The sequence below is a fragment of the Ictidomys tridecemlineatus genome, chromosome 3 (assembly GCF_052094955.1).
Source record: "Ictidomys tridecemlineatus isolate mIctTri1 chromosome 3, mIctTri1.hap1, whole genome shotgun sequence".
In the NCBI taxonomy this organism is placed as follows: Eukaryota; Metazoa; Chordata; class Mammalia; order Rodentia; family Sciuridae; genus Ictidomys; species Ictidomys tridecemlineatus.
In genome coordinates this window covers 209,809,214-209,836,902 of record NC_135479.1, presented here as the reverse complement: position 1 = coordinate 209,836,902, position 27,689 = coordinate 209,809,214, and the positions used below count along the sequence as shown (strand labels likewise).

The 27,689-nt window shown below is 51.4% G+C and overlaps 1 protein-coding gene across 2 annotated transcripts in view; it reads left to right on the top strand.

Annotated features, from left to right (window-relative positions):
- Kcnj6 (potassium inwardly rectifying channel subfamily J member 6) overlaps window positions 1-27,689 on the top strand; it is a 261,499-nt gene that overhangs the window by 163,331 nt on the left and 70,479 nt on the right. The gene's annotated exons all lie outside the window — the stretch shown is intronic.

Here is a 27,689-nt window from a genome sequence, read left to right as displayed (position 1 = left end):
AGGATCGTGAGTTCAAAGCCAGCCTCAGTAACTTAGTGAGGCCCTAAGCAACTTAGTGAGACCCTGTCTCAAAATAAAAAATAGAAAGAGATGGGGATGTGGCTCAGTGGTTAAGTCCCTCTGGGTTCAATCCCTAGTACCAAAAAAAAAAAAAAAATTTAAATTAAAATGAAAAACTCCAGGAGGAAAGGGAAAGATTGTGTGAAGGTCCACTCACTGTAATCCTATTGACCCTTCTGCTGTTCACATGTAATCATGGGTGTGTTTTAGGGGAGGTGAGCTTTTCTGCCAGATCTCGGGAAATGACCTGTTTTCACTGAAGTCTTCACTCAGTTCTGAACTTCACTCATGCTGCACATCCCAAGAGCAAAGTGGTTCCTGCCCATGTTCCTCTGTAACTTGCACAGGGAGCCCTGACCAGCTGACAGTGTCACTTCCCGGGAGGATGCACACTGGAGCGCTCATGCCCTGACTCCCCACCTGTTCTGAGCGACCGCTGCTCACCTTGGGACCCCCTTCGTTCTGCAGTCTCTGCTTCTGCAGTTTTAAATCTTGCATTTGAGGCTTCGAGTTGGCTCGTGTTGTTGCAGGGCCAGGTTTTCCAGGAAGCCGAAGCGGCACAGTTCTTGCGATCAAGTCAGAAAGGTTTCAGACGTGTCCCCCCAGAGTAACTGGCATGAGCTCATTGAAGAGAAAGGGGACCCGCTCCAGGGAGAGAGCGGGTCCTCTCAGAGAGGAGAGGGGCAGCAATGCCTCTCTTGCACTGCAGTTTTACTGGGGATCCCAGAGAAGTTTCTGGAGATCTTGCCCTCTTGACTTTTGACTGACAGCAGGATGACATAAGAGTTTAATGTCCCCTCTTCCATGACAACTCTAGGTCCCCTTGGCCCATGCTGACCAGTTCTAATTGGATTCTTAACTATGAATTCTTACAGATTGTGTGGTGCGGAGGAATTTTCCTTATCTCCCTGAGTTCAGGGATCTGGTCTGTTAAGAGGGTCCCGGAAGTCTCCCCGCTTCAGGGTAACTTGAGGGCCTCTTATCGTCATTATTTCAGGCCTCCGTTTGTTCTTCAGGTAGCAGGTAGTCTGCTGAGGAACGTGACATATCGGTCCACCTAAGCCAGGCAGGGCTGCAGGTAGATTGCTTCTTGGAAAAGAAAACGTGTGGGTCAGCACAGTGGGGGTCGGCACAGTGGGGGTCGGCACAGTGGGTCCCTTCTATAGAATTAGTCCCTTAACCTCATGCTCCCACCACTCACATCCGTCTGTCCTCATCAATATCATCCAAAAATGCATGCTCAACACCAGGCTAGACTCTCCATCAGCTTATAACAAGGAACCTAACCCCCTGTCCCTTCCAAAGGGAAGTCTGTGACTGCCTGCTCCTGTCTCCCTGTCCCATCGGGCAAAGTCTCCTTGGTAGTACACAGTTTTATGATCGATAAGTTTTTGGAATGCAGCAAACATTGAAAACCTGAGAAAAGGGCTTTGCATGCAGCTCAATGCCAGAACTCAGGAAATGGCCCGTTTTTACTAAAGACTTCACTTTCCTTTCCATAGAACAAAAAGAATCTGAAAACAGCTTTAAAGAGCCACAGCCCACAGTGGGCCCTCCATAGCCAATGACCCAGGTCTTGGGGTTCCACATCTGCAAAGCCAACCAACCATGGGCCTAACATACTTTTCAAAGCATCTGTCTTGAATATTGACTCCCTTTCCCCTGTGGTTATTCTCTAATCACCACCACGCAACAGTTACTTACCTAGCCTTCACCTGGGCCAAGAGGGGTCGCGGTCTAGAGAGGACAGAGGCATGTTGGAAGGTGCCGGTGGGTTCTGTACAGATACCATGCCCTTTTTGCACAGGGGACCGGAGCATCTGGGGATCAGGGATCCTCGGGGGTCCTGGAACCTGTGCCCCGTGGATACTGAGGGACAATTGCACATGCATTCCACACCTGCTGTGTAGCCAGGCACTGACCGTGTACTCGGGACATAAACGTGAGTGAGGGAAGCTGACGTGGAGCACTCTGGGCTGCGACGGACGACTCCCTGTTTCCCACCCCTGAGCCCCACATTTTCAAGATTTCTCTCGTCTCGTGAACTGTAGCTCTTGTGAGATATCAAATAAGTGCTGCAGGTGTAACAGGCTATTTGTGCCTTGGGTCTGACCTTTGGAGGATTCCTGAGGCCACCCTTGTATGGGGAGATGGGGGATGGGGTGCGAGGAAGGGCAAGGGGAGTGTCACTCAGGCAGGGAGCTCTGTCACTGTCCCACAGACCAGAAGCTTCTCCAGCCTCCCTGAGGACAGGGACTCTGGATCCCCCAGTGGTGTCCTCTGAGGCTCACCCCAGGGCAGCACGGACTGACCCCCCTCAGCCAAGGGTTTCTGTCTTGTTTTGACTCCTACAAAACAGGAGGGCTCCCTGTGACATACTCAAACACGCGTGTCAGTCCCCAGCGCTTCTCCTTTCCTCTCCTCCTCCCTCCCTCACCCCTTCCTCTACAGTTATTAGCCCTCCATTTATTTTTGTTAAAAAATACGATTTACGATTATTCATTTACAATTGGACATAAAAGTGGGATTTGTTGCGATGAATTCATACACACACGTGGTACAATTGGCCGGTTTCATTATCCAGTGAAGTCTCTGTATCAGATTCTCTCTGAGGATTCTCCTGCAGGACAGGAGGGAGGTGAGGCTGCTCGTTGCATCACTGAGCTGGAGAAGCAGCAGCCGCTGGAGACTGATCACTGATGTTAACCTCAGCTTCAAATTACAGAAAGGGCTTTGCACTCCCTCAAACCAAAAACTAAATGAATTTGGAGTCAGCTGATTTTCTCTGTGATATACCTGAGTGGGAATTCTCCCTGGGGCGGACCCTGTCTTTCCGATGACAGCTTGTAATGAGAGAGACAATCCAAAGCAAGAAACCTCTTTTTCTTGGTAATTAGCGGTGATACTTGCCTCTGAGGCTTGCTTAGGGAACCCTTGGTACTTGCCAGCAAAAGAATCAAGATTCTTGCCCCTGCCCCTGAGAAAAGGCAACCACTATCTATTTCCTTTGGGGGAAAAAAAATAGTTTTCTCCATTTTTAGAAAGTGGAGGAGAGGTGTTCTAGAATGTTCTGGAAGTGTCTGGAAGCTGGACGTGCCTTGGTCCTTCCCTCATGGGATTCATACAATTCAGCACTTCCCAGTGCTACGGATCTCTTAGGCTACAGCAGGATGCTTTTTCTTTGTGAATGAAAACCACAGTTGGGATTTATGGGCACTAAACAGGCCCTTAGGGAGGAACAATGTTCAATATATCAAAGCCACAGGAAAAACAATGTGGACCAAATGCACACTCGAGGAAAACAAATTCACAAGGATCTAATTATTCATTGTAGTGCAGGCTGGAAATCGGGAGCCATGAAAACAGCAAGCTGACACAAAACGGCTTCTGCTGTTCTCACGACTTCCTTCAGAATATTCTTAGCTGACCTTAAGGGACATTCCGTGGTCTGGATAAGGGGACATCTGCCAGGCAGCCTCGTGGCCTCAACACACCCTTCCTATCATGCATGCAGTGGGCACACAGTGACCCTGACCTGGAGCTGCCCCACAGGGGTGGACCACTTGGGTTCCTCTGTCTGCTGCCCCTGGAAGGCAGGACACCATCCCTGCCCATCCTCAGTGCCTCGAAGGATCTGGTAAAAGACAAACTCCCACTCCTAAAGGACAGACCCACCCCCTCCACGGGTACCTTCGTTCTGCTCCGGCCTGAAGTCAGAGGGGTGCTCTGGACCTGGCCCTGCCGAGGGATGTTGGAGGCGACCTCCAGAGACCATTCCTGTCATGTGATTCTATTTTTGAAAATGAATCAAACCCTGGAAAATTCTGACACCGGCCACCCAGACATCCAGGAGCTGGTGGCGTCTCATCTGCAACTATATTTTTAAAGGGGGCCCTTTATGTTCCTGACACATGGGCAATTTTGAGATAGTGATGTTTACAGAAGGCTTCACAGCTACGTAAACAAACATGATCCGCAGCTGTGGCAAATGTGCGTTAAAATAGTAAAGCATTCACATAGCCTGTTATTTATAGAGGGCAAATGGGCCTGAAGGCTAGATGGCAGCCACACAGAGCTGGGACCACTGCCAGCTAGCGCCTCGCTGCAGCCTTTCTGATTGATGAACTTCCATATTTACCCCCAACGATTATGCAGCGATGACAGCGAGACCTTCCCTACACCCCGGCAAATGTGCCCCAGTAGATGAATCCTGGCAAGCCTTGGGGGGGTTTATATTTTACATTTTTTTTTATTATGGAAATTACAAAACTTATACCAAAATGGACCACATAGTACCATTAACCCCCGGGTACCCGTCACTCGGCTCTGATAACTGTCAGCCTGTGGCCCGCGTGCGTCATCTGCATCCTGCTCACTAGCTGCCCTTGGTATCATCTCATTTTATCTGCAAGCATGTCAGCTGTTTCTCCAAAGGCTAAGGACACTTTCCCAAGCACAACGTGATACTGTTGCAACAGCTAAAATAATCACCGATAATTCCTTAAGATCCAGTGTCTACTAATGTTCAAACCACAACTGACTCATGAATGTCAGTTTTCCTTTGCCTTTTAGAATCTGTTTGTTTGAATCAGAAGAGATTCTCACCCAGAATCTGTCCCTGGGTGAGGTCTCTCGTAAGCCTCTCAACTTAGAGCTCCCCTTCCATCTCTGATTTCTTCCATCCTATGTTGGATTTTTGTTTGTTTTGGTTTTGGTTTTGGTTTTGGTGTGTGTGTGTGTGTGTGTGTGTTTGTGTGTTTGTGTGTGTTTGTGTTTGTGTGTGTGTGTGTGTGTGTGTGTATGTGTTATCTCAGAGAACAGAACTTCTGAAAGATTTCAATCCTGCATAGAGAAATGGGGAAAGCGAGGTCAAGAAGGGGCCAGCCCTCATGAGACATACTAGATAACACTCTGCAGTGGTCCTCCGTGAGTGTTCTTTCTGCATTTGTGAATTCAACCAACCAAAGATTAAAAACATTCAAGAGAAAAAAAAAATTCCATCTGTCCTAAATATACAGAGACTTCTTCTTGTCAATATTCCCTGAGCAATACAGTTTAACAACTATTGGCATAGCCTCTACATTGAATTCGGTATTGTAAGTAAGCAAGAGATGATTTAAAGTCTATGTGAGGGTGTGCACGAGTTATATACAAATTCTACACTGTTTTACCTAGTGTAGGGACCTGAGGTCTGCAAATGTGGATATCTACACGAATCCTGGAACAATCCCCCTCCCCAGATATCAAAGGACGAATGTGGACCAGTAAGCGATGCTGGTTGCCCAGAAGCCAGTGTCTGTTTGTTACCGAGGAGAAGCACTGGCACACCCAGAACCAGGTGAAGGCAAGACATCTCCCGCCCTGGGGAGGCTCGTTCCACTGGAAATTGAGCCACATAGGTCACATCACAGATCCCAGGACTCCTGAGCTAGATGGATCCTCATCCAACTCTTGTTTTAAGGATGAGAAGACCAAGGCAAGGACCAGTGACTTAGCTAAGGTCCAACAGCCACTAGCAGAGCAGGAACTGAAGGTCCACCCCACCCCCACATGGTGCTCCTCCAGGTCCCCATCTTCACATCACGAGCGCTCCGCTCCTGGTTCATGAAGGTTCTGCAGAGAAATGCAGAATCAGAAAGGTAACTGGTGTTAACAGGCAGACAGCTCGTATTCCTGACTCTCTTCTCTCTTCTCCCACCATTACTTTCCCTTTTTCTTTAAGGTTCCTTCCTTGGTTTCCAAATGCTATCCATTCACTTTAAAATTCTCTAGGCATTCACATGAATTTTTAACAATCACGTATTTAAACAAGACGTGCCACAAAACAGTTCTGAAATCCAAATGCCCCTGGAGACCTGGGTGTTCCGTCCCGTCTTACTCCCAGGTTCCAGTTTTCTTTGTTGTAGTCACAATGCCACTCTGCTGTCACGGGGAGGTCTGTGAGATGGAGAGTCTGAAGACGAGGCGGTTGAGGGTTGACCTACAGTGCTCGTAAGCTATTTCCAGCAATGATAGCTCATGGCCATTACAGTTCCCAAACCTAATTTTCTCCTTTGGATAAGTACAGCTAATCCTGCCTCTGGCAAGCCATTATCTCTGAATGCACAATTCTTCCTTTAAGAGTGATAAGCCCAACTACCTAGATTGGGAAAAGAGTTGGTTGATTATATCTGAAATGCTAAAACTTGCATGAAAAATCTCTACAGAGGTATCCTCCTTGTAAATTTCTGTAAGGAGTGATTTTTTTTTTTAATTAAAGACATGGATATCTTTTACCAAGGTCAAAATCGACCATCCATTGTCATCAAGAAATCCACTCCTTCCTTCCTTCTTTGAACATTAGCCTCGCCTTATTTACTCAGGGCTTCCTTCCAAAATGTCCGTCTCAATAGAATCTACCACAGTGGATGACCCCGAATATGTGAAACTCTGTAATCAGCAGCAGCTGGGGGCACTTTGGTCTGTTGATGGGACATCCTGACAACCTGAGGTGGGCAGCTGTAGAGAACACACAGCTTCTGAGACTCCTCCAGCAACCCCCAAAAGAAAGAATACTGTAAGAGACCCGACCCAATAGCTCTAGCCAACAGGTCCCACCATCGAGAAGACAAGGTATCGAGGTCACCGTGTGGTTTCTAGTTGAAAAGTCTAAGCTGCTGGATACAATGTGTCATTATTAAAAGAACCAGTGCCAGAAAACCCACCCTTCATCCCTCACCCAACAGGTCATGGGGATCTGCTAAAACAGATAGATGCTCCCTGGCAGTCACTGGGGGTCACACCACACGCTCAACGCAGAATTCAAACTCAAGGCAAAAGTGGACAAGGACCTAGAGGTTAGCTCGGGCTCAAACGCTGAAGTCAACCTTGTCAACATTGCAGAAGGAGGCGGGTGTCAGATAGTGCAGCCTCTAGTTAGTGTCCCTAAGTGAGTAGAGTGGGCTTATTTCCCACGTCATCAGTCGTATGAGTGCTGTGGGATGCTGCCGGCAAGGAGTTCTCCCTGGTGATCTCTAATGGCCAGAAGAAACCATGCCAGTCATTCGCACACACACACACACGCACACACACGCACACACTCCTGCGGATGGTGAAGAGCCAGGGCTGCTGCTCCAGTGGGCCTGGCCCTTGCTCCTCTGCCCCACACCCACCCACTTACACTCTCCTTTGTTTGCTAATTACTTAGTCAGCTTCTTTCCCCAAAGCCACCTCTCTCTGCCACAGCTCCACCCCTCTGTGCCCTCTGCTCCATTCACTCAGCCTCTCCGAGCCTCTCTCTGTCTCTTGGACTTTACGAAGGGAACGATAATGACGCCAGCGGCACAGGTGGTCATTCCGCCTCCCAGATTCCATCAGGGCAGACCATTTCTACGCCCACAAGCCACACGGGTAGAATGACAGTGAAGAACACAGCTTTGCAGGGCCGGGAAGGCAGGCAGTTGGGAGGGCCAGTCCTAGCAAGGCATTCCCTGGTTCCCAAGGACCTCGGAGCTGGGCCTGCCCAGATGATAAACACGTCCCCTCTGAAAGCCGTCAGAGCAGCAGACGCTGACCTTGAGAGCCAGCAGTCACTCATGAGTGCACAAGCCCAGCTGGCCTCTGCCCTGGTCACCTACCAGGAGTCACTAATCGACGGGATCTGAGTCACAGAGGGTCACTGGACTCCAACACAGAGGACTTTGCATTCCTGTAAAGAAACATTTCATCATTGCCATCTCTGCCAAAGGTGGACGTGAATGTAAATCACTCTCCAGTCACCTGCGGCCAGAGAGGACAGACCAGTAGTCTGCATTTAAAACTATACTCATGTTTCCAGTTCTCCTTCAGAGGTCTCATGTCACGTCCCTACTTAGGAAATCCATTTTTGTACTATTAACTCAACTAAATAACTTTTACTTACATGAAAAGTACTTATAGGCACTTTTGTTTTGAAGTATAGACTGACTTCCAAATGGCAAATGTGAATTTCAGCATTGCCCATTTCATCATTCCCTGTTACAAAGAAAGAATGATTAAGATACTGTATCAGTCTGCTTTGGCTAAGCTATGCTGCAGTAACAAACAACCCCAGAGGCTTTAAACCTCAAAGGATTGTTTCTCCTTCATATTACATGTCCACTGAGATGCTGTTCACGTCCTGTTTACTCCAGGATGCAGACTGAGGAGCAGCCCCACACAGGACATGCCATGCTTATACCTGGGGAAAAAAAGATAAATGGGAAAACCCTTAACTTCAGCTCCCCAATTAGTTGGTCATAGTGAATCATCTGGCAGTGCCTGATGTCAGTGGACAGGGGAGCAGAATTCTCTCACAGGGAGCTGGAATTCATAACTGACGACAGTCATTCAGTCTACCACAGACGATCCAGGGGCTTTGAAAACCAACACACAGAGCTGAAAACTTTTTGTGAGTCAGAGTTGAAAACGGGCCATGGTCATGTGCGTGTCCACCAGAAGACCCAGCCTGCAGCCTTCTAATCCTGGCCTGAGGTTGTCGGGTGGCATCTTCCTGTTCCCACTGAAGTCACGGCATGTCACTCAATGGTCCCGTCACCGGAAGCGTAAGTGCCCAGCGTCACCCTCCTGGAACCTCTGCAGCAGCGTGCGCTGCTCCCGCCCACTGGGGCTCTCCCCGGATCCTTGACGGCTCTGAGAGGGCCCTGGCCAAGTCCTTGGGACACGCAGCAAGACTGAGAAACAACCTGATGTCGGGTTGAGCCACTGGAATTTGGTTGGTTTGTTACCATGGTAAAATCTAGCCTCTCTTGCCTGATACCAAACGTCCCGTTGACACTTTGACAGGTTGGCCATTGGACTCTGCCAAGCACACTAGACTTGCCAGGAAACGAATGTGCAGCCACAACTCTTTGGAACCTCTCCTCCCTCCTTAAATCGATCGTCTTCACTGGTTAAGACTTTGAGGCCAGGCAGGCTGGGTTCAAACTCTGTCTCCACTCCTAACTCTCGTGTGATGGGGCGCACCACGTTCCTCAACCACCTTTTTTTTTTCTTTCTGAAAAATGGGAATGAAATTCGCATCTACACCAAGATTCCATGGAATCCTATGTGCCAATCCTTCAACTTAGGAACCGGTGCATAATAAGTGCTCAGTAAATTCAGAGAGGGAATCTGTGGTCCGTAAAGCATCCTGTCCTCGTCACTGTCATTCATTGGGGGCCCACTGGAGGCCACTCATTTTATCTAGATTCTTTATGTGGCTTATTTTTCAGACCGCAAAACAATTCTGAAAGACAGGTGTCGTCCCTATATGACAAAGGAGGAAACGGGCTCTCGGGTGGGGGGCTGGGAGGGGGCGACCTGGTTCTCTGCGTGATGGGCGGGAGAAGCAGTGAAGCCAAGGTGGAGCCTCGGGACTGCCCACCCCCCACCCACCCGCCGTGGCCTCTCCAGGGCAGCCTGGTGCACAAAGGCACATTGAGGATCCCAACGCAGGTTATTGATCGGGATTCATTAGTTCCCAGGGACAAATCAGTGACGAAGGACTTGGTTTCCAGCCACGGCTCCCCTGCCAGGCTCCCCTTGCCCGACGGGGAGGCAGACGGGGGCACTCCTGTCTTGCATAACTGTTGGCAGCCGACTGCTTCCCGCTCTCCAGCTCTGCCCCGTTCAATGTCATCAGGTGACCGTACCAGTGGAAGCACTAAGCTAACCCCATCCCCAAGTGCCTGGCGCCAAGTATAGCCCACACTGCCACCAAGCAGCCAGCTTACCACCCTGAGGGCAGGGGGAAAAATTGAGTTTCACATTGAGAGGGAAGAATCAATTTTGACTCTGAACTCCCTGCCAGAAAGCACCACCAAAAAAAAAAAAAAAAATTGCTGGCTTTGTCCAGCCTAATTAAACCCTGATGAGGTTTCCATTTCACTATAAGATATCCAATAAGACCCTCTTCAGGAAATGACGATGATGACAGTGACAATGATAATGATGGTGATCCACTAGTTTTGAGGTCTTCCTTGGAAGGTTTTAATTTAGCATCTGCTAAGTAAAGACATTTCCTTCTACATTTTCTCAAGCACATTTGACATGGGGTAAATATTAACAGAAATCTGTGAAAGCAGATGGATAAAGGGGGTCTTGGGTAATGACTTAAGAGAGGTACATACACAGGGGAACACGGAGATGAGACTATAGAGACCGAGTGTAGAATATGCTGAGGTCCCTTGCTGTTGGCCCCCAATTAAGCAGGTTTAATGCAACCCCAGAAAGCCAAGTAGTAACCAGGAGCAGACCTGCTCAGTTACACAAACTGTCTCCCCAGACAGTGGGAGGGGGTGTCCAACCCAAGCAGAGAAAAAATGCTGTGGTCCATGATTCCTGGAGAAGCTCTGGAGAATCCACGGCACTGGGAAGACCCGACACCTCCCTGGATCCTTCTAGCATGATTCCTTTGTGTTCACCCAAAAGCACCTGGCACCTTCTCCCTCCCTGCAGACCCTGGGTCTCTCCCCACACCCCTAAGGCTAGGGGGAGAAAGCAGCCACATTTACTAGCCTACAGGTGGCTCACACATGCAAGGAGGAGGGAAGCTTGGCTGGCCACCAAGGAGCCAGGCCACTCACAGGGAAGGACGGGAAGAGCTCCCACCAACCCCTCCCAGCTGCGCTACCTGGGCTCCGGGACAGAGGCACAGCCGGGCTGGGGGAGTTAGCAAAAGCCTCACCTTGGACTGGAATCCCGTCCCTGATGTTTAGAGGCTCCTGTGGGACTTTGAGTTCCTGTGTGGGTGAAGCAAGCTGTCCCCTCCTGCCACACTGACAGGCAGAGCCAGACAGTGGCACTCCTTCCCCCGAGGACAGTCTCATCCGTGCTGGGCCACGTGTAAAGGGCACCCCAGAACAATGGCCACCATGACCCACGGGGGTGGTGGCCCTAGGCAGGGGGCAGAGAGGATGCTGCAGTTCTCTCTACTTGCCATCAGGGGGCACTTGTCACCTACCCCACCCTGGGGTCTCTTCCTAGGGTAGAACAAACCTGCACTTATATCCAAGAAGGAGCATTTACTTCAGAGGCTTAGCCTGCCCGTCTTCCACCCACCAGAACCCTGTCCCCACTCTCCACCTCCCCGTGAGAGAGCAACCTTGTCCCATGCCTGACGAGAAACAGAAGCAACCAGGCTGGACCACCGCAGATGCGCCTTGCCCACCGCCACGTCTGCCTCCCACCGGGCCTCGGCCACCCTCTGCTTTTCCCGCCTCCTCCCTCCGGGGCTGGCTCTAATCCCCAGCGTCTCTGAACTACACCGTCGTCTTTCTTTCCTCCCTCCCCAAGTTCTTGCCCTACTAGTTGATTTTTGCCAAGATCAAATCATTCACTAATATCCAACCCCTGAAAGAAAAAGCAAGCAGAAATAGAAAGAAAACCCCTTCTCCTGGCCCTGGGCTCCTTCCTGGTGGTCTCCCGTTTCTCAGTTCCTCTGCCCACGTGACTTCTACGCGCACCAACCACGACCACCCCGGCAGCTCAGAGGCCATCCCCACGGTCTTCCCGGCCTCGGGGCATCATGACTGTGTCCTCACGGCCGCCCTGTCCAGGGCTGTCCTGACCCTGGCTTCTCCCTCCCTCCCACCACCGAGCACCTTCCTTTCCCACCCTGCTCTGCAAACTTCCTCCTCCTCCTCCCAAACGCCTCTGGCCCCACTCCATCCAGAGCGCTCCTCTCCATTTTCCCTCTTGGTGATTGCAGCCAGGCCCTTGGCTTTAATTACCATCTTTTTGCATGTGACACTGAATTTCTATTTCTGTCTTAACTTCTTCCCCGAGTTCTGCACTCGGAGATGCAATTGCCTACTTGGTGTTCCTATTTAGATGCCCAACTGGCTCGTACCACCAACATGGCCAAAGCAGAAATGAGAGATTTCCCAGCTCCCCGGCGGCTGTCCCCTCTCTGTTGGTAAATGTCATCGTCAGCCACACAAGGGCACAAACCAAAACTCGCAGCATCCCCCTGGCTCCGTCCCATTCCCTTTCTGCGGAGTCCATGGGTTACTGCCCACGTGACTGTCTCTACAGATGAAGCTGTCATGAGGTGCAGGCAATGGCTGGCCTCCCAGCTAATGACCCCCACAAGAGTCCATTTGACCGGCCACAAACAGCCAGGGCACTCCTAATAAAATACGTACCAGGGCAAGTCACTGCCCTGGAGTAAACCTGCCAGTGGGCTCCCACTGCCCTGGGGAATCCAGATTCCTTTCCAGCCTGCCTCTTCCTGGGCAGCTGCCTCACCCCCGGCCACCTTCCCACCTTTCACTCACGAGCACACAGCCCTTGCTGGCGGAGTCTTCCGGACCCCCAGGAACTCCCGCCAGGGTGCATTCCACCTTGCTTTGGGGTCTCCGTTTATTTAATTATTAGCAATCAGACAATGTCCTGCTCCTCATGATACCCCCAGCACCCAGTTCCTGGGGGCACGGTAGATGCTGGATGCACATGCACAGACAAAGTGGAAGAATGGACAAAGCATCTTATAGGGTCCCAAACCAGACAGGTCCCTGAGCCACAGAAAGGAAGTTTGGGGTCATTTAAAATTGCCAGATAGCCGGCATAGCCAGGGCCCACTGGCTGCTTTTGACAACAGGAGTGGCTCTGGGGTCATGTGGCTTGCAGGTGGTCCCAAGCACAGCCCCACACCTCTCTCCTGCATGACAGACTCAGGCAGAAGCGGTCCCAGACAGCTCCACCTGGGTGGCTCTCAAGTCCCGTAAATCTAACCTGCCCTAAACTCAGACGCAGGCCTCCTCCTATATCCATACTTTGATGAATGGACCACTGGTCTCTCAGTTGCCCAGGTCATAAACCTGGCCATCATGTGACATTCCTCCCTCCCTTGGGCTCTGCAGCCACCTATTCCCCCAAAGCCCTGGCATGAAAACCCCTGGTGCTACTTCTGCAAATGAGGAGGCCTTCCTCCTCCAGACACTCTACTGCCACCTGCTGGGACATTTACGGAATAAATATACAGAATCCGGGCCCCTTAGATCGCCGTGGCAGTCCTGGTAACGCTGGTCCGTTCCATCTCGCACCTGCTCGGATACCCAAACATCCCCTCCTCGCCATCGTCTTGGGGCCACTGTCCACACCACCACACCCTCTCCCTGGGCCACTCCAACGCTGCTTCCAGCCTGGTAATCTAACTGTAGTCTCTCATGTTACGACCCCATCCTCACAGTTGCAGATCAGACTTGGTGACCTCAAATGCCTTCCCCTCACCTCCTGGCTCAAACATCCTCAGTCGTTTGTGAAGCTGAAGAACAAAGACCTATGGCCTTGGCACGTCACAGACAGGCCACCTGTCTCAATGCCCGTCCTGCACTCAGCTACGTTCTGAGGCTGAAATCGCCATGGGTTACTTCACCCCAGGCCTCACTCCCCCCAGACTGTCCCCTCCGTCTTCCTTTACAGTGACTCCAGCTCACCCACCAAACCCCGCACAACCTTCCTGATGCTCGCAGACCTGGGGGTCCTCCCCCTGCTCCTGCTACGTCTCTGCGGTCACCCTCGTGGGTGACCGACCACACACGGAGGCCCTGTCACACGTCGTGTGTGAGCCTACAGGCTCTGCCTTCTTTTTTCTGTTCCCAACAAGTAGCACAATCTGGTGCTCAGAAAAATGGGACAACAGAATAAGTGAGGTCTGTCCTTTCCAAATGTGTCTCTGTCGCTGGGAGGTTTCCTTCTCCTCGGTGCCGTGTTATGGGGGCTCTACCAGGAGCCCAGGGCGACCTCTGGCTTCCCTACTAAGGCTGCCATGGCATTACGCTGAAGAACTAAAGACGTATTCTACTGCAACGTCTGGTTACTCTGTAGGATCCCTTCCCTGGCCAACATCCATCGTGCATTCTATAAACCCCACCTGACACTAAGACAGATTGCTCAAAGCAGAAATCCAAAAGGCCAACCTGATCTCAGAAATCAGCCTCAGGATCACAACACGAGGTTCTGCCAAGCGAAGACACCTCTGTGCCCCCTTTATTGAAGAGGACCGAGTGCAATGGAGACACGCTGGGTGGGGAGGCCCAGCTCCGGGACCAGTTCTTCCTCCAGAATTGACTTCCACCTAACTCCATGCTCAGAGTTGCCCTGTGATGGTATCTGGTTTTGCTCCCAAATCTCAACAGGCAGAGCTCTCAGAAGAGCAGAGCTCGGGGAAGGGGATCCCTTCTCACGTTCCTCCACTACCCACCCATTCCCCTGCAGCGGGCAGGAGGGGTCTGAGGCAGGAGAGGCTGGGGCCTCCGGAGGCCTCCAAGAGGCCCCCCACCCCAGGGTGAAAACTCTCAGTCAAGAGGTCTGAGGCCGAGGTGTGCTCTGTCTGCAGGCCAGGGTTGTCCAGAGCCCTCCGAATGCCTGGCACTGTGAAAAGATAAGCAAAAGAGACATAGCACTGCCCTTGGGGAACTGGCATTTTAGAGCGAGGAGTTAGCAAAATGTTTTCTGTAAGGGGCTGGAGAGTAAATATTTTAAGCTTTGTGGACAGTCTCTGTCACTCCCACTCACACGGTGGCATGAAAGCGGCCAGAGGCAATGGCAAAAATATGAGCACGTCTGTGTCCCAATAAAACCTTATTTATGGGCACATTATCATTTTCACGTGTCGTAAAACATTATTCTTCTTTGGCTCCTTTCCAGCCATTTAAAAATGTCAAGACCATGTTTAGCTCTCCCCTGTTCTAGATGATGAGTCTGACATAAAAACAAATTACAGTACAGTGCGAAATGGAATAACGTCCGTAAGAGGAACATTATAAATTTTTAAATGCGGAGGGGGGCCCCCCCGGGAAGACCACGCAGCTCGCGCACACTCCCAGCGGGAGTCGCACTTGGACCTGCTCCTGTGGTTGTTCCTGAGCGCCAGCCAGCATGGCTGGTCTTGGGGAAGCAGGAGCAGGCTCCATCCACTGTCCCCACACAGAAGAAATCGGTTGCGTTTGCTCTCCACGTTTGCCTTCTCCCTGAATGAAAATATAACAGGGAGCAGAGGTTTCCTGACCTTTCGGAGGGCTAAAATTGAACTTGTGCTCAAGAGCAGAGCTCCATCGGTAAACAGTACTATTATCAACATCACGTTTTCAAAGAAAACCATCAAAGAATAAGAGCATTTTTGCTTCACGGGTGTTTGCACCAACCCCCCGAGTTCCCTTTTGCTTGCTTTGTTGAAGAGCACTCCCGCAGCTCCGAGTTCCCCACCTCCTCCCATAGCGACGCTTATTCTTAGCATCAATTCATTTGGAGGGTGAAGGTCCTAAACTCCATTCCCTCCTGAAAGGGCCCTTCATTGTCCAAACTCACCGCTGCCTGCACCCCCAGCTTGCTTCCCGAGTGACCTACAATAGTAAGTCACCTACGAGGACACTCCCTCTCTGCTGTTCATCCACATCCACCCAGAAAGCCTTGCCTTCCATGGGGCCACTGTGGGACTCTGCTATGCATCAAGGCACCCTTTCCAACCCCACTGGAAATACTTCCGATCACATGGAAAAGCTGCTGTCCATGGGCGCCCCACCACCACCCACCCCCGTGACATTATTAAAGCTTCCTAGTCACCACCCAACCTAAATATGTGGCCGGGGGCAAGCTCACAAAGACCCAAGGATACGCCTTGGCCGTGTGTCCACTCAACTGCTGAATCTTGGACCAGAATAATCACCATGAACTCTTGAATGTTCAGCCACGGCATGAAGGGACTTTCTTAGATAAAAAATCATTTTGCCCAGAATGGATTGCGGCTGGAGAACCCGCATCAGGAACTCTGGGGTTCTCTCCTCGTGGGCTTCCGTCCTCTGTCTCTTCCACGCTGCTCTCTGTGGTTCTTTGTCCCCAACCAACCTGAGTCCTCCCCACCCTGGTGGTCCAACCAAGCAGCTCCTCCTCCGTGGGCCCCAAGAGTCCCCGAGGGCTGGCTCGTCCCTCCAGCCGATCGCCCGATCGGCTCCTGGGTCTCCGTCAGTCCCCTGAGGGTGGTGAGGCCCTGGTCTACCCTCTTCTCTCTCCCTCCTCCCCGTGGCCCCAGTGCCTATCCACGGTGGCTTAGCGGGCTCTTCAGGCACTCCCTGGCCTGCCCCTGAGGATCCCAGCCACACCAAGTTCATGGACAACGCCTGACAAGGGATCGGGCTCCAGGGCCCACTCCGCGCCCCCATCACGTTGACCCTGCCCGCCATGCGACCTCAGCAGCCAGGAGCAGAGGAGCGCTCTTCCCCGTTCTGACCCTCTCCCTGGCTTATCATTCCTGACAGAGGTGGACATGGGGGTCCCTGTCTATGGATCTGAGATCTTTTTTTCACCTTTTGAGAGTGGGCAATAGGCATGGTGCCATCTGACCCTTGAATTTAGTGTGCGGCCTGGAAAAGCCTTGGTGCGGTTCTAAGACTCAGGCGGTCGACACTGTAGTCGTGAGATCTGCAGAGCGCATGCTGATCTTGCCCGTCTTCCCGTCCGTTTGTCCTAGAGGAAAAGGAAATCCAGCCCTGCTCTGCGGCCACGTGTCTTCAGCTCCTATCGCCTGCCCATCTCCTTTCTCGGTCTTCATCTTTCATGACATCGGTTTTGGAAGGGTACAGGCCGGTTGTTCTGTGGCACGCTCCTCCACGTGGGGTTTTCCAGGGTCTCCTCACCAGACTCAGACGATGTGTCTCTGGCAGGAATGTCACTGTGATGGTGCTTCCCATCTTGAGTGACGGCAACTCCCGTGGGTGTAGAAGGTGGCATCTGACAGGCATCTCCTCTGTCGAGTTATCATCTCCACTTTGTGAACAGTACCTTCCGGGTAAGACCCTTGATAGCAGTTATATATCCTCTTACTCCCCCAATGTCACCTTAGCCTTCATTGGTGATTTTCACCTGAACCCGTTATTCCTATGAAGTGCGTTCTGTTGGTCAGCTTTCTGTTACTGTGGTCGAGGCTTCAGAGGTAACAAGACAAAGCCTTCCAAGTCTCACCTTTGGTGACCGACCTCCTCCAACTAGGCCCCGCCCTCAACAGTGCCAGGCTGCCCACCACACCCCCAGCACCTGGCCTTTGGGGGAGCTTGGAGATCTAAGCTGCAACCAGCACCACACGGCAGCCTTGTACCTGCACAACCCTTTCTACATTTTTGTGCTTTTTCAATTATAAGAAAGAGCGTCCCTCCTCCCCTACTTCTCTAGCTCTCTTTATTTCTACAGACACGCTGATTCTTACTGATTCAGCGGGTTGTAATCTGCTGACCTCATTTTTCACTTGTGACACTCAGATTATCCCAGTTTGGGCTGGGGGCACCCCTTCCCAGGGGCTCCTCATTCCACCGTCAGGTTTTGAGCTTTTCCTTCCTTGTTGACCTACAAAACGACGTGGCAGGCTCACCTTCACACCCCCGGCCCCAGCTCTGGGATCAGAGAGACTCCCGTTCCGTGTTGTAGTGAATGACTAGAAAGCCACATTCTAGGCATGAAGGGTTCTGTGCAGACGCTGGGCTCCTCTGTCTGCAGAACAGAAGGCCGGCTCCAGCCCCACGCTAAGGCTGCACACTACCCAAGGAAACGCTTCAGGAGAAAACCGGGCTCAGCAGCTCCAATACCCGTCAGGAGCTTGGTGACCACGTGGGGGTTGGGGGTGCTGCATGGAGTCACACAGTTCCCACTTTCTCCCAGAGGGTCTCCAGCCCAGCCTTGACACCCAGAAGTGGAGGAAAACGTAACCCTGTGCTCAGAAGCCCACTGCGGAGGCTGTGGCCGAGTGTCCAAGCCTGTGTCTGCAGCAGACATTGACACCCACACTGGCCACCTGGGTCGAGGACTGCTCTCAAGAGAGGGTTCTGTGTCATAGCACTAAGAGCAGCTGGACTCTGCCTTTCAATGGATTTCCTTTATGGACCGTGCTGTCATTTCTGTAACTGACCAGCCCTGCCACCCTGTGGCTGTGACAATGCCCAGAATCAAATCTGTGGCGTGGGTCCCAGGGCTGCAGCGGTGATGGTGTGTCGTGGTACCCTGCTCCGTCCTGGGGGTTCCCCTCCCAGTGCCACCCCCGCGGTGACTTTGCTGCTTCACATGCCGCACATACTTGTCGGCTCCAGAGACCATCACAAACATCACCGACTGGGCGGCTGAGACAGCAGACATTGATTTTCTCACAGTGTGGAGGCTGGAGTCCCAGATCGAGGTGCCAGCAGACTCGGTTCCTGGTGAGAGCTCTCTTCCTGGCTTGCACACGGTGCCTCCTCCCTGTGTCCTCACATGGCCTGTCCGCTGGGTGGGCTCTCGGTGGCTTCCTCTTCTCATAAGGACACCAGTCCTTTGGGGCCATCCCCCCGGTGACCACATGTGACCTACTCACCTCCTCGGAGGCCCCATCTCCAGACGCAGTCACCTCGGGGGTTGGAGATTCCACCCACGGATGCGGAGGGAGAACTCAGTCCCTCCCACTGGGTGAAGTGTCTCCGTCCTTCCTGGACCGGAGCAAGGACAAAGGGACACGCTGTTTCCATCGATCACCACTAGTCATAACAGCCTCTGCGTCAATCCCCACCCACCACTGATGCGGGAACCCAGAACCTGACATTCACAGGCTGAAGCGTGGCCAGGGCCACGCTGTGACTTGATCGACAAGGCAAGTTCCAGAGATGCAGAAGCTGCCGGTCGTGCCTCTCAGTCAGCCACGTTAAGATCCAAAACGCCCACCGCCCCCACCCCCAGCTTCATTTGATCACGTGGACTTGTCACTACTGCAAGTCACCTCAGTGAGACAGATGAGGTCTGGGTTCAGGTGACGGTGGCTGTACTGGTGAGAACCACGAGGTCAACACAAGACAGTGGCACCCAGAATCCCGCTGTCATGCATGTCATCCCGCTGTAGCCAGTACCCTTGGGGACCTCAGAAGCACGCAATGACCAGGGCTGGAGTCCAGGGATATCATGGTGTCCCCAGCTGGGACCTCTGTCCCTCCAGAATGTTCTCCATGCTCACCTTCCCTGACCCTCGGCAAGAAAGAGACGGTTTGCCCAGCAGCTGGCACAGCTCTGGCACAGTGGTCTGCAGGTCTGGGGGCACCATCACAGCTCATCCAGTAACGTTTGGACTTCAATCCCAGAATCACATGCAGAATCGTCCTGAATTACCAACGGTGCTGGGTCACTCCCTCCCACAGTCCCCCCCTGACTACAATTGTCAGGGCAGGTAGGAGAGGTGGTCCAGGTTCCCCAGGAAGCAACTGTCCACTAGGGACGCTCAAGGGACACACAGTCATCCCTTCCCTCTGTGTGTCCCAGGCCCATGAAGCCCACCTTGCTCATCTGGACTGTGGCTTTGACCTCCCATCCCATCCCTGTGTCTTAGCCTGATCCTACGCACTCCTTCATACTCTTTAGCGCGGACCAATCCCCCTTCCTTTACAAAGAGGAAGTTGGGCCCTCCTCCCCCAAATGGTGACATCCCTGCTCACGTGTCATTAAACTTGTCGTTGCTTGGGTCACACCCTTGGGTGGTCAGCTTTCCATCACTACAGTGAAATACCTGACATCATCCACTTAGAAAGGGAAAAGGTTTATTTTGCTCACAGTTTGGGAGAATTCAGTCCATGATCAATTGACCCCATGCCCTTGGGCCTGAGGCCAGGCAGCCCAGCAGGCAGCAGTGTGTGGCAGAGAAAAGCCACTTGCTTCACAAGCCAGGAGGAAGACGGGGCCCCAGACACCTTGGAGCACAAGCCCCCCGTCACCTCAAGACCTCCCACGAGGCCCCACCTCCCTCCTACCACAGCAACACCCCGGGACCCAAGCCTCTAGCACATGGGCCTTGGGGAACACGCAGCACCCAAACCAGAGCACATTTTAACATCTATTTTACTTCAAGTAACAAGAAAATACCCACAGCACAGCCTTTGGTACCGTCCGTCTCAGAAAGAAAAATCATGACATTTAAATAGGTCACCCGATAGATCTCCAGATGAGACTCATGTTATTAATTTTCTGCTGTCAAAGTAGAAAGTACCACGGGAATATTTCTCCCCATCCATTCACCTTCTTTTAAAAAGATGAAAACCAAACTGCAGCATAAACAGGGTTTTATCTGGTCATGAGCAAGACCATCTCGAGACGCCGACTTCAGGAATGAGTGCTCCCGTGGCTAGTAAATACAGACTTGTGCAGATATCAGTTCCTTCTCCGGATCTATGTCAAGAATAAAACCTGCCACGTTTTATTCAGTCTTTTGGTTCTAACTTAAACTAAGTAATCCCGTATCTATAGGCAATAACTTCAGAAATCTGGGCCAAGTAGATGGCTCCTTGGCGTGCCGCTGGGTAGCATATGGATCCCAGTGAGAATGTTTTGTTTCTCAGAGAATGTCAAACTGTCATCACTCTACACTAGTCCCTCTTATCCATGGTCTCACTTTTCATGTTTTCAGTTAACTGTGGTTAATTATAGTCCAAATTATTAAATGGAAAATTCCAGGAATATCAACTTACAAGTTTTAAATATCCTGCTCTTCAGAGTGGGTATAGACTCTCACACTGTCCCACTCCATCTTGCTGGGACTATAATTATCCCTTTGTCTGGTGTATCCGTGCTGTATAGGCTACCCCTCCCATTAGTCCCTTAGTAGCCATTATCAGACTGACTGTGTGGTATTCTAGGGTTGTGTTCAAGTAGTCCTTATTTTACTAATGATGACCGTCAAATATAAGAATAAGGATGATGGCAATTGTATCACAAAACATTATCGTTGTTAAGTTCTTATTGTGCTTAATTTATAAATTAAAATGTACCATAGGTATGCATAAGGAAAAACATAGCATATAGGGTTATTCATCATCCATGGTTTCAGGCATCCACTGGGGTTCAGGAGGTATTCCGTGTGGATGAGGGGAACTGTAAGTGTCTCTTTGAAAGTGAATTTTAAGTGCTCTCCATTCTCCTGATTCACTCCTAACTTAACTCTAACTTTTGGAGAGAGGGGAGGCCTTGACCCTCAGGCCCACAAGTCCCGTCAGGATAAAGAGAACGTCCTAGGCCCAGCGGTGTCCCATCCCCACATGTTTACATTGGCCCCCTGTCGCCGTCACTGAAGTTGGCCTCTGGGACAGGGTATTATTCTCATGGCAGATGACGTGGAGCATGGGACTGGTATGGCTGAACAGATGGCACCGCTTCTTTGTGTCCACTTTAAACCAACAACCTTTCAACACAACCCACACCCCAGATGCTTGCTGCTCCTTGGATATTATTCTGGAAAAAAAAAAACCACTGCCCTCATTTCTCAGCTGTAAAGAGAATGCAGTGGAAACACCCCGTTAGTGGGAATGGGGGTTCCGCTCAGCCTGGGACCTCTGCGAGCGGACCCACACCTCGGAGGCCGTTACAGCAAACCCCAAGACCTTCCAAGTGTGCCGACCAGAACTGCTTAAAATAAACAGGCATCCACCGAAGTTAGAGCCACCTCTTCTAACTGTACAGCAAAACACCTCTGCACAGGCATGGGACAGACCAAGGTAGTGGATCACAGCCAACAAGCCCCAGGAGCGGGCCTCCTCCAGCCGCTGCACTATTAGCTCATCTGAATTAGCAGGCCTCGGGGGCCCAATGAGCCCTAATGGCTGTTCTCCTGTAAGCCCAGGTGTGCCGCTAGTGACACGGATTCCACCTCTGCCAGGTGGCCTCCAGCCCTCTCTCACGACACCCCGCTGACTTTATTAGATTTCAACTCTTGCCAAAAACCGAGCAGAGCTAGAAAGGGGTCCCGCAACCACCAAGAAGCAGGCAGAAGCTGTGGCGGGGAAGTTCCAGCCACAGACCAGTGGAGAAGCCGGAGAGCAAGACACCGGGGGCACCTTCAGAAGTCTTCCTCCTTCTCGAACCAGGAGGCTGCACCCTCCTCCCTTCCCTCCGGAGCTGCCAGGACTCCACAGGCCACAGAGCAAGTGCTTATTCCCCAACTCTCAGCCCACATCGAGGTAAAGCCTCAGAAAATCAAGATTCAAGAATGACTTGAGACCATCACAGACCCCCGGCGTGGGGGAGGAGGAGAGTCTCTGGCTTCAAGCCCAGAATGAAGGCTCTTGGGGGTTTTGGGGGGTCCTGACACATGCTCCTGGGCCCTAGGAGACACAGAACCATCTGCCCCACAGCTGGCCAGCTGCCCCCACAGTCTCCTTCTCCATCCTTCCTCCTCCAAATGCGGCTCAGCTTGCTTGGTCTGAACCAGAAGTGATGGAAATCCCCCCACTGATAGGAGCTGGGATCTATCCGGGTCACACCCATTTCCTTATTTGGAAAGAGAGGCGCTCTGGGGAACCTCTCAGCTCCTGTATCTTGATGGCAGGCACAGATTAAGTGGTCCAGGTGCCCACTTGGTAACTATGGTACTGTCCCCAAAATTCAGGGAATACTATTAGTCCTTCAGCAAATTCAAATGTGAGGTTGCTGAAGATGCTCAGGCCGAGGCCTTTTACCTGGCCACGCCATCGCCAGGACAAAGATGTCGGCTCCACGGTGCCAGCCACTGAGGCTGATGGCTCACCCCACAGAGCACCCAGCCATTTCAACAAACAGGAGTTTTATGGCAAGTTTTGTGGTTGGCAGTCCTTGAGCTTTTATAAACTTAAACACAGATTGGAGAGGAATACAGTCAGTGGTCCAGACCCATGGGTTCCATGTCTGCCAACTCAGCCAACTGCAGAAGAAAAATGTTCTTAAAAGAAAGAATAGAAAAGAAAAAGAAAAGTTCCATCTACCCAAGCAGACACGGACCCTTTCGGCATGGCATCTATGCACACTGGGTTAGGGATTCTAAGGAATCCAGGGTGACTTGAAGAACCCCGGGGGATTACGTGGATTACACTATTATTTACTTGAAGGACTTGGGCATCCTCAGATCTTGGTATCTCCCCACCAACACCAAGAGACAACTTTAGTTATTATCAGGTTCGTGCTGTGGAATAGAAAGATTCGAGTGTGAAAGAGTAAATGGATGAGAAATGAGACATCTTTGAACATTGAACAGTTCATAATAGCAACATAAAGAATCACAGCCGTCGGTAATTTGCCACATAAGTGGATGTTTTCAAATAATTACATTGTACATTAATTAAACTCGATTTCAACATGACCCTACACTAGGAAGGAAGGGGTGTTTACAAGGGTGGATTTAGTTGGTTGCCATGGAGGGTCTTCCATCTTTTGAAACCATTAAAAATAGCTCCTTAAGGATAGGCTCCCGCAGTGTGGGCTGTAGGTGAGGGATCTGTGACGTTGGCACCGCTGCCCATCTGAGTCCCAGCCGTGGACTCCCGCCTGACACCCAGGCAGCCCTGCCCGCCTCACTGTCACCTGCGAACACCCGCCTGACCCTGACGCCTGAGCCGTGTTCAGTAAAAGACAGTTCGCCTTTTCTTTCACGTGGAGGATGAGATTCGACACAGGAATGGCCAGGACGACAGGTGGCCTTTCTGACACTCGGTAGTAAAGACTATGAATTCTTGAAAGGAAGGGAAAGGGGGGGTGGAGGGGAGGACAGAGGGAGAGAGACGGGAGGGCGAGAAACTACTGAGTGCCTACTGTGTGCTCAGAACCAGGCACTGTGGGAAGGAAGGAGGGACGGATGGGTCACACCCTGCAATTCCAGCCCAGCCAAGCTATAAATGTTTCCTTAGGGGGTGGGGAGCTTTGAGACAGAAAGAGAGGAACACTGAGCCCCTTCAAAAAGCACAGTGAGAGAAGAGAGGAACACACTCGGCCGTGAGTCTGCCTCCAGTCGCCCTCCCGGGGAGCCCACTGGATTCCACTGTGTGGTGAGAAGTGAGCCCAGAGCAGACGGTCATCCAGGGTTTCCTCCCACCAAGGGTGGTGGCCGTCGGAGGCCAGGCCCCATTTTCTTCATCACGGGGGTCTGTCCACTCTGAAAGGGCAGCTTTTGGAGAGCAGCGAGTCCTATAAGCTTCTCTGGAGCAAGACTTCTCATTCCCTCCTGAATGCCAACAGACAGAGAAGCAGATGGCTGCAGGTGTGTGGTAAGCTGCACGTGTACACACACACGCACACGCACACACGCACACAGATGCACATACATACACACACACGCACACAGATGTACATACACACACACGCACACAGATGCACATTGATGCACATCTCTAACACACAACCAAGTGCATCTTCACTACCATCATAGTCTCTCGGATCTGATACTTGAGCCAACACTTCACCCATCATGTTGCTGTATCTCTTAAATAACTTTTCCAAAATAGTAGGACTAAGGGAAATACTTATTAAGCAGCCAAGCCTGGGTTCTGGCCAAGTATCTTCACAGACAGATCTCATTAGTAAATGACCGTGGGTACTTCATCTGACCCCACCCCTTCCCGACCCAGAGGTCACAACCCAATGTCACCAACAAGCTGGCCAGCTGCAGGTCATATCCCACGTTCCACGAGAGATGGGGGGATTCTCGCTGGGAAAAGCCCTGGGCTTGTGGTCACCCGTGCACTCGGGTCTTGATGCTGCTGCTGATCTGCGTCCTGACAGCGACCTCTCATTTCCCTGGACTTTGGATTCTGTATCTGATAGGACCCCTGCCCAGCTCGCGGTCAGTGATGGTTAAAGGAGGATAGGAAAGAGCAGAGCTTGGAACCTGAAATGAAGTAGACAGTCGGGGAGGAAAGGTTGCCTTTAACACACTGGCATGTCTCTAGTAGCGTCTCTACTCTCCTGTAAAATGACAGATGGTTCCAACGTCTAAAAATGTCAAGTTAGAAAAAGTGCTCATCCTCCCTATTAGCTGGCAATTCTTTCTTAGGTGGAATCTCAATGAGATGAGCTGGGAATCCCATCATAGATAATTCAAATGTGTTAGAACACTTTAGCTCTAAAATTATCCCGATGAGAGGAAAAAGAAGAAAGACCTGTCTGCCAGGCCCTTAAAAAAAATGAGCTGAACCAAAAACCAGTCCTCCTCATCCACGTGTTTTATACCTGGAACAGATCAGACCAGAGGGACACCTCCCACTGTGGGTGGTGGGCCCAGTGAGCACAACGTTTTAGATCACGCAGACGATTCAATGGGGTATAAATAGGACAAGGACATTTTGCAAGCACCCAGCACTTTTTTGAAATGCAACCAAGAACCCCAAAATGAAGGGAGAAACGCTACCCCAAAAGACACACATTAACCAGCATTTTGATACGCCTTTGACCCAGCACCCAAGACTGACCTGAAGACCTGCAGGGCCCGCTCTCTGCCTCCCCTCCTCCCTCCCTCCCTCCCTCCCTTCCTTTTTGTCTTTCCTTCCCCAATAAGAAATCCTCACGAGTTCAGGTGACTGGATCCCCAGACCAGAGTGGACTAGAAGCAGAAAAAAAAAGGCGGTGGGGAGGAGTTGGCTCTAAAAGGAGAAGCAATTCCAACCATGAGTGGGAAAAGCCCGGAGCTGTAAATCAAAGAAAAGGAGCCCAAACATGTAGCTGTCTGAACCATTTGTTAGAGCAGCCTTCGTTCCAGCCACCTTCCAATCCCCCCGGGCCAGGTCTGCAGTGCAGGACACAACAACTGCTGAGGTTCCAGCCTGGTGGCCCAGGGACACAGAGAAGGGCTTGAACCAGCTCCGTGCAGTCAGCCTAGGAAGAAAGGGGCAGGTCTCCCCCCTTGGGAAGGAGTCTGGCCTCTCTTGGGAAGTGTTTGCCTGTTTGTACGGCAACCCAAGGGGAGAGACCTTGGTCGCTGGGAGCATTTACCTTGTGGCATATAATCCATGTTGCGGGGATCCTGGGCCAGCCCAGTGCATTTCCCCCTCCAGGGGCCCCCACCTAGGAAGCTGTCAAGCTGTCCTGAACCAAGCCCTGCACAGAAGCACCTCTGAGGGCTTGGGGCCACTCTTCTGAGTGCTGGGAGAGGCCAGCGCCCTCAGCCCAAGGCCCCTCCATGGGCAGCCCACTGCCTGCTCCTGCAGGCCGGGCACACCTGTGCAGCCGGGGACCTCATGTGGCCTCCTACGGGCGGCCCTGACCCTCACCAGCTCTGTCTCCTCTCACAACCGTCTCTCCATGCAGCTGTAACTTTCTCCAGAAACAAGCTTCTCCAATGTGCCTTTAGGAAAAGCCCCCGGGTCCCCACAGGCCACCACACTGCTGCTGCCACTCATCTTTCCACCCCTCCTCCAGGGCGCTGGCATCCTGGCACTCCGGTTCAGTGGCGTCCAGGCCTTGGCCACATTCTTACGTGTGTCCTCATCAGCCTGTCACAGAGAGAGTGAAGGTGTGGCGGTTGCACCCCACAATGACACATATCGTCCAAATCCCAAATTCTTTCCTTCCCTGATGGGCCTCACCTGACTTTCTGCCTCGACCACCCATCAGCTGGGGTGGCTGATCTCCCTTCATTTGCTCCAGTCTAAAGCCATTAAATTTGGCCCGTCACTGTCCTCAACCTTGTGTTAAGGAGGAGCATGTAAGACCGCCCAGAGCAACACCCCTTGGCTGACACAGAAGGGTGGATGTTTTTTCCTTTGTGTTTTCAAATTAAAATAGCACTTGCACGTGATAGGACATCCAAATAGCATAAAAGAATGCATAACGGGAAACTCCACACCCTTCCACCTGCAGCTCCTCCACCCAGGCAGAACCCAGAGGGCCACTTGGAGGCTCTTCCAGAAAGGCCCTCCTCCTCTTCCAGCACGCACCTCGCGCATTCATACCGACTCATCTTTCATTACACAAAGGGGCGCGTGAATTTTGGCCCACGGCTAATGACTTGTTAAAAATGTAATAGACACTGTAAGTTTTTATCAGCACACTGACACATCACTCTTTTTAAACTGCAAAATAATATTCTCTTTTATGGATATAGGACCATTTATATAATCAGTGCTCTGTCGAAGAATTTTCTAGACAGCTGCTTTTTTTTTTTTTTGGTACAACAAGTAACCCTGCAATAAATCTCTTTGATTTCCATGGAATAGATTCTTAGAAGTGAGATTGATGGGATTAAAAATATATAATAATATGCGTATTTTGCTTTTAAAGATACTGCCCAGCTGCCCTACATGTTGGCTTGTCAAGCCTCGCTTCCTAGGGAGGAAATCAGCCCCTGGTCGGGGTATGATTTGCAGATCTCCTTCCCAGTCTGCCTTTGTCTCACAGATCTCTTCATTAGTGATCTCTTTATTTTTCACGTCTTTTTCCTGCAGACTGTTCTTATTATAAGCAGTGAAATTCACTGGTATTTTCCTTTCCAAGGTCTGTTTTATGCTGTGCTTAGAAAGACCTTCCATATTCCTGTATTATTAATTTAGAATGATTCGTTGATTTCGGGTCGTACTTTTAATGGTTTGATTTTCAAACTGAGGCCTCCCATCAGCTGACTCCACTGGGCAGCCAGCCCACTGTCCGGCTTGCTGACCAGCCCAGCCTTCCTCCACAGACTGGAGTGGCCGAGGGCTTCACACAGTAAGGTCCTAACTCCCAATACCAAAGAGAGTGACCTCTGAAATAGAATCATCCCAGAGGAAACTAGACAGGACGAGGTCCCATGGAGCAGGCTGGCCCCAAGTCCAGTGGGACTGGTCTTCTCTTTAAAAAGGAACTTTGGAACTCAGACTCTGGACAGGGAGAGAGCCAGGTGAGGTGAAGGCAGAGGGCAG